Raw genomic sequence first — 8,224 nt, forward strand, 5'->3', positions numbered from 1 at the left:
CGAGTAAAAAGATTAAAAATTACGATGTGATTTGTCTAAAAGCAGTACAGACTGCATCACCTGAAGGCGGTCGTAAATCCTACCGCCTCTGTGGAAAATTTTACGACGCACTTTATAGCCATATGAAGATTGAGGGATCATTACGAAGCATATAAATGGTTTTATCTGACACCGTATTCAACAACCGATACACTCCGAATTCATGAACTGCGTAAATAGGAGAGAGATTTATCTTCTTCAATTTAAATAGATTTTCATACTATATAATTACGAATCAGTATTTTTATAAAATGCATACATGAAATAAAATGCACGAATATTAATAGAAAGTAAAAAGCAAAATTATTGAAATAAGATTATCTCTGAAATCCGAACTTAATTAACAACAGTTAGTGTCGACTGGGTAATCACGTCTCACGGAATTTATGTAGCCAACCACCGATAATACATCGTTGCCACACTACAATCACACCGGGCGTAATTTAGATCTCCGATTTCCTTATTTTTTGTAGGCAAATTACACGCCATATATTAAGTCAGATGTAAACGAATTAGGCTTCTTTCCATGAACTTATATGACCATTATGCAACGATTGACAGCGATCAGATTAGCGATGCAAATTACGATATTATGTAGCGAGACCCTTCATATACTATGTAGTTCACGCAATACAGCATTGGTTAGAACGTGTAAATGATGTAATTTGGAATATGGAATTATTTGTACTGGTGTTACTGTTATGTGTACTAGTGGTGCAGACTTTTTGACATGTAGTCATGTATTGTGATCTCTTGAGTATATTTTACTAGAACTTTCGAAATAAAACCCAATATAAGATAACGCGGTAAAAAAATATAAGTCTGCACCAGGTCTTAAGCTACAAGTGCTACGAGCTACGAGGTCGTAGCATTTTTGACAATTATTATTAAATCCCACGTCACGAAAAGCACCGAATGATTCAAGCTTCAGAAATAACGATCAACAGTGTAAAAACTTTTTATATTATATTTACATACGTTCATAACAATCGACAAAGCGCCTATTAGCTCTACTAGCAGATTTTACACGCCAATTCGTCTCAATGCTATATATACTAATAAAGTTGTTCTGCCACATGACAGATTGAGGTCATTCGTTTTATTCAACAATCCATATGACATAATTGAGACATTTTCTGAAACCAGTATAGCTTTTTTTTAAATACAAAATGGAGAAAATACGACTTTTTCGGAAGGAATTATTACTCTTTTTATAATGGAAACGAATCATTAATATTATGAACGAACGGAATACGAAAACTAATTACATTAATGAAAGGTACGCGAATAGATCGTTTTTAACATCTTTATGAGAAAGGAAGAAAGAAAAGTTATAAAAGTGTTCCAGTTTTACAATACTCTTTAAAGACTCACAGGTAAAGATCTTATTTAAGTTCCATTATTTTGTATTACGTGACATTACTTCGTGTATGTACTTCTACAAGGATGTACAACACAATTTACCTCTGGCTAGTAATCTACATGGAGTAAAGTGAGATAATCCGGTAAACTCTACGTATTCTGTATTATATTTTTATCATTGTTCTTTTTATTTAAATAAAGTGTTCTCCTACTTCAGGGCCCTTATTCTGTATGGTAGTGTGAACGCGTAACGCGGCCGTGTCATGTTATCTTCGAGAAATGTACGTGGAATGGTATTCTGTAAGCCAAATTTCTATAGTCCTAAACATGATGCGTTGTGTTACGTGCTTGTTACGCACTGTTATAATAACGCGCGAGATAGAGAATAAGGCCCCAGTGGGAGATCGGCGTAACATACTTTTCTTTACATTACTCAAAAGATAGAGTTTAGTCAACTACGGAACTTGAATTACAATGTCGTAAAAAGTGTTTGAAAATATACACAAAATATTCTATAATATATAAATATTTTTTTAATAAATTAAATATTCGACTGGCATTTTTATGCGACACATACTCGACTCGCGTAGCGTGCGACCGATGTCAAACGCGTAGTCTATGAGTCCTGTCGTGTGCGGAACATAGCGAAATTGTATGGCGACTACTTAGAAACTAATGTACGAAACGCGTTTTACGTGATGATAAGTGAGTGAGTGAGTCTATAGTCTATAGTTAATATATATTCATCACGAAAAAAATATGGATAAAAATGTTCTTTTAATGGTTTAAATAAGAGTTGTTTATTACACTCTGGCTATATAAAAATACTTCGATCTTCTTATTTTCTATGTTTAATATTTTGTACAAACGTAGTCACGGGTTTCAGCTAGTTAAAGACAGTTCTATATAGGACGCCACGTAACTTCTGAAAAATATTCAATCGTAACTAGAATAATTCAAGAACCCTCTACACCGACAATACACATGCGGAATAGTGAAAATAGCTATCTCAGAGTAATATTTCCTGAGACCATGAGACCTAATAGGTCGATAGACCTCATGATAATGAGGTACGATGTCCATTTTGTAAAATTGACTTGTAGCCATTGGCTCTAATAATCAATGTAAAGTCTATATAAGTGTAGTATGGATTGGAATATTGCATAATAAATATGTTTAATAAAGTATTTGAGGATTTAGAAGTTTTAGGGCTTTCGATAATCGACAGATAGTTTATGAAAGTTCATAAGACACCAAGGACACAGTACGAAATAAAAAGAATAAAGGAAAATAGTCCATTTGCCATAGACTCAGGAATACATACAAGGAACAATATATTCATAAATAAATAAATTAATAGGAGTGCACATATATAAAACTGCATACCATAACTGCAGATACATAGGTAACAACTCAAAATACTGTAGGTAGCACAAGGTTTTACAGTATGTACAGAACTGATTTACAGTAGTCACATAAGGTAACGTGATGCTAACAAAATTTTAGCAACTTGTTTACCCATCAGGGCATTCATCGTTTGTCTAAGGTCTTACAATAATTACACATTTATGTCTTTTTAATAACACGTGAAACGAAAACCTCTGATCCCTTTTTAACAATATCGCCTCTAGCGCGTATAGACCTGTTTGAAATTTACTATACTTGAAATATTTGGAGAAGTGCAGAAAGCTAAAACAAATATGTAATCTCGATAGAGTTCAAACTATAAAAATAACGATTTTCTGTCGAATAACGACCACTACGCACTAGTTTAGATAAATGAATGAGTGACAGTTTCATGTGAATTCAGTGGCAAACCAAAGGCGCGGTAAGCACGCCACAAATCCGTAATTCAAGTCACACACGGGTGGTTTATGAAGCAATAAACATACGCTGCTAGTAGTAAGGGATTCACCGATACCCGAGCACCTGCGACGCCACCCCGCGCCCCCGGCCACGGGGGGTCCGCGGGCTGCTCCAGGGTCGGGGCACTATACTATCCGCGAATTAATTTGATATCAACCGCGAATAAAATTGATATCAACCGCGAATTAAATTGATATCAACCGCGAATTAAAATTATACCGACCGCGAATTAAAATGATATCTACCGCGAATTAAAATAATAGCGACCGCGAATTAAAATGATAGCACCCGCGAATTAAAATTATACCGCCCGCGAATTTCAATGATACCGTCCGCGGATTACTCTTGTACCGTCCGCATGTAACGTCGAAGTTAACCGTGGATTTCATTACCAACGTCCGCGGATTGCATTTATATCACCAGCGAATGGAGTGATGCATTAACTTTACTCATGCTCTACGGCTCATTTTCAAGCTTGGACCTGTTCCCTTTGTTTCGTTATGCTTTTGTCTTTCTACTTTCTATCAGTGATCCTTTTTTATTGAAAACGCTAAGGTCTTTGTATCGTATTTCTACTTAATAACCGTTTACAATTACTCAATACTGGCCCTTTACACATTATGGCCATTGTTTGTGAAAGATAAATCAATCAATTGTTTGTCATACATAATACATTACCCAAATTCTAGGTACAAAACCTTTGCATCCTCTCATTGTTCCCACGGGTGGTAACTATATTTTATCAATGATTTACTACTTCTCTATTATTTTTAACAATAGGTCTCGTCTCTATTATTCCCATTTCCAAATAATACGTATTCAATATAAAATTTATGGTGAAAGTTGGAAACATGTTGAGTCTTGTCTGTAATGAAACAATACTCGCTCATATAAAAGCCCGACTCAAAATCACATGGTATCGTATTCCACTCTGTGCTCTGTTCCAAGCGAGATCTCCAGTTAAGTGTAATAGTGAAGTGTTAAAATAGTGAAACTGTTATAAAAAATGAATGTAAGTACCTTTTATACTTTGACCTAACGTTGTTATAACCAACCAGATGTTTAATTAATTGTTTATTGTATGTGTTGTCCACGAGGTTAATACATTTTAGCTGACTTCGATCTCTTATTAATTTATCATTGTTATTAACTTGTACATTTATACTTAGCATACCTATACGTATTTATCACATACTACTTACTTAACCGATAACTAAAACATTTTTATTAATTTTATTACAGTTTCCTGAAAATACTTTCAAGAGTTATTATTACGCTGATGACAACGACGAACCTAGTGACGAAGAAGGGACGCTCGCAGCCAAAGTCAAAAAGGCGATCATAGCCAATAAAAGATCGAACGAATTTAACAACATCGATGACTTTTTCGAAAACCAAAGAAGAAAAAGACAAATACGAAAAAGTCATCCAGTGTTGGTCGATCAACGAGTGGTGGCGGCATTTCATACATCAAATCTAATAGCGACGACGGCACACATGCATCACACCTGATTAAAATTGAAATTTACGACGTTAATAAAATAAAAAATATTGCAACGATCGAACAGTGGAAACACGCTGAAGTGCGACTTAAATATTACGCAGAAAGTGACTGTGATAAGAACTTGCAAACCGTAAAGGACACCATATACAATATTACTAAACAGTTGGCTAGTAAGGACGATTGTGTGAAATATACAATAGATACAGACAAATGAAAAACTGTCAGTGTGGTAGTGCCAGTGCGTAAACTTTTTATAACTTAATAACTTTGAAATGTTCTTCGTGTGAAAGAAATAATTGATTTCATTTAGATATTATGCTTTGTTCTAAGAAACCAATCATTGTATTTTTTGCGATTGCTATACTTAAATATTTTAATAATTTAGATTGTATTGTAAAAACAGTGTTTTAAGTTACTCATCTATTTGCATTTTGAACTCTTTGTGCTAGTGCTAAGTATAATTATTGTAAATACTTATGATTCTTTTTAATATTTGTCAAGTCAAGTCAAGCTTACGATTGTAAAGTAATTGGGAACCGTTAAAACATGTTTGGAACTAATTATATTTTTTGTATTAGTTTATTAGTATAGAATAAAGAAAAAATAACAAAACATCGTGTTTTCAATATTATTTATTCAATTTAAAACATTATTAAATAAACCATTTAATAACACATCATTATATATAGTATTGGCACCAAATAATTGTTGAAAATCTTTGAGACTCCTGCCATAATATTTATAATACAAATACATTATACAGTACTCTCCACACACAATAGTAAAATCATTTTGAATTCGATTAGTATTGTAATTCCACATTCTAGAATTTCTCGCTAAAAACATTCGGTGGTATCCTTGAGGTGGTCGACCATATGAGTCAAAATAATTGTCCAAATCCATTCTTATCTATGTGTATGGCAACCCAATGAGAACCTGGTTTATTATCAGGATCTAAGTTACTTACTATGTATGCAGGAGTTACAACATATATCGGTAAACGATTGGCTGCATACACATTATATTCAATGCATGGATCAATTTTTTTCAAGTAATTCTGTATTTCTATTGTATTCATTTTATTTACTAAATTGTTGCACAATCTTATCAGGTTGAACGACAAAGTGATAATATCATAAATATGGTTAACAATAACCTGTTATGGTTCTCTTTATTGAAAGACAGATATTTTTTGTGGGGTTGCAAGGATTAAATTACAAAAAAAAATATATATATTATATGATGTAATCATTTTATTGAGCAATTTAAAATACTTAATCTATAAACAATTTTATTTTCTTAACTACTATAATCTACTGAAATATTACGGTTTTATCTATTTCAATAACATTATCAAACTCTGCATAAACAATACAGTTAATAGTTTGCGTCAAAGCTGTTTCAAAACGAACTTCTAATCTTACACTACCATGTTTTATAAGATTCCAGTGACTGGAAGAGTTTGCTGATAAATCAGGTGTCAAATCAAACGCTAACATACAATATCCTTTGGCATATTGTTCTCGAGATATTCCATTACCTTCATTAAGAAAATGTATACCTGTACCGGAAAACAACGTATGATATACCGAAGTAAAAATATTGCTGTCGAATGAGGGTTGTAAAGCTTTTGATGGTATTTGTTGACCATCTATATATAAACAAAAAGTATTAATATCATAATTTTCAAAGTTGAATGGGTTTTAGTGAGATTTCCATTAAAAGCAGCGTTATTCACAAATCCAACTATACACCTTTTAGGTACTTGTCCTAAGAAAATATTATCAAGAGTTTTTCCTTGAACACCTGATGGTATTGTTAAAACTTTAACTTCAGCTCGAGTGATAGGGTATTTAGCTGTGGTAGATGCCAAAACCTTCTGGTGTGCAAGTAACACGCTTGGATTGATTCGTGCTCTACGAATAATTAAAGTTGCATCCGTAATGGATACCTTCAATTTAAGGTCAACTGAAGAGGCCATAAGATTGAAATTTTCTCTAGAACGAACTAACTTAACACACATATCAACACCGTTAATCAAAAATTTTCTTGATTGAATAAATCACCATGTAAATGACCAATCATTTCAATTTCTTTACTCTCACCGGCTAACTCTTGTCTTTTGATAAATCCTTTATTAGCATCAGTCGTGGAATCCATGTTGCCAGCTGTGTCTTCGCACCACAAACCACAGGTGAGGTGAGAGTTTTTAGCCGCAGGAGCATAATTCAACAAGTTTTCTATATAAGCGCGATAAGCATAGGTGTTATTGGGTGGTGACACAAGTTTTTGATTCAGGTATACATCAAGTTGACTGAAGAGTGAGTGTAACCAATTATTCACAGGAGCTACAACTGTAGACGTCACTAGTTTAGTGTTATCTTGATTCAATATTTTAGCTTTTAAGTGAATTAACGCATGAGAAAGCGTCTATGTAGTCATCGCCTCGCTCCGGGAACTTGAAATTCTATTGGACCATCGTCCGCTAGTGACGAAATTGGCTTCTATAAATGAAATCCAAATCCCACTTTCAATGCTAGTTTGTGTAGATGGCAATGCAAACAAATCTAATTCAGACTTAATGCATTCACAGGAATGACTGTGTAAAAAGACATTTTGATTAATTGTTAGAAAATATATCTTTGATCTGTTTTGAAGTAATTTTCGATTTTTAGAGCTTTCACTTTCGCAGTCAACGATGGAATGACTCCTGGTAGACGTTTTCGTTTTGTTATATAGCCCGATCCGGACATATTAATTCTATCAATTTTTCGTCTGCTTTTCGTTTCAAGTTTGAACCAGCTTCTTTAAGACGTGTTTTTATTGAATCCTCCATAGGTCGCGCACTAACCATATCTGTCAATAGGCCAACACCAGCACTCAATGCCTCTTTACCAACAGCACGAACCCCACTAGATAGTAATGGTAAAACTGACCTAAATAAACCCCCAAGGAAACTTCCGATTCCATGCCCCTTTGATATGATGCTCCTTTGTATACCACTCCCATACCCGACCCAGCTTGATGAGAGTAATAGCGTTCATACGGGCATGTCATATTGTGGAATTCAGATTGCGTGATATTTTTTGAAGTGTAGTTTAACACACACTGTTCCAATTGGAATGGTATCTTTTGTCCAGTGCTTGACCTTATATCTATTTCAATGGTATCGAATTCCCTTCGCATGACGGGTAAATAATGCGGAGGTGAAAATACATGCATTTTATTGGCTCCATAGATGTATTTTGAAGGATCTAATGGTATGATTCTTAGAAGAGGAGTCACATGTCACCCACAATTTGAGGTTCAACTATATCACAATAAACGAAAAGTTGAGATGGTAAGCCTAAATGTAAATTAGCTGGACATTTAGCAAAAATTTTCAACAAGGTTTCTGTTTGGTTCAAATCCCAGCTGTAAACCCATTTAGAGATAATGTTACGGACTTTATCA

Source organism: Manduca sexta, chromosome 12, assembly GCF_014839805.1.
Source record: "Manduca sexta isolate Smith_Timp_Sample1 chromosome 12, JHU_Msex_v1.0, whole genome shotgun sequence".
NCBI classification, from domain to species: Eukaryota; Metazoa; Arthropoda; class Insecta; order Lepidoptera; family Sphingidae; genus Manduca; species Manduca sexta.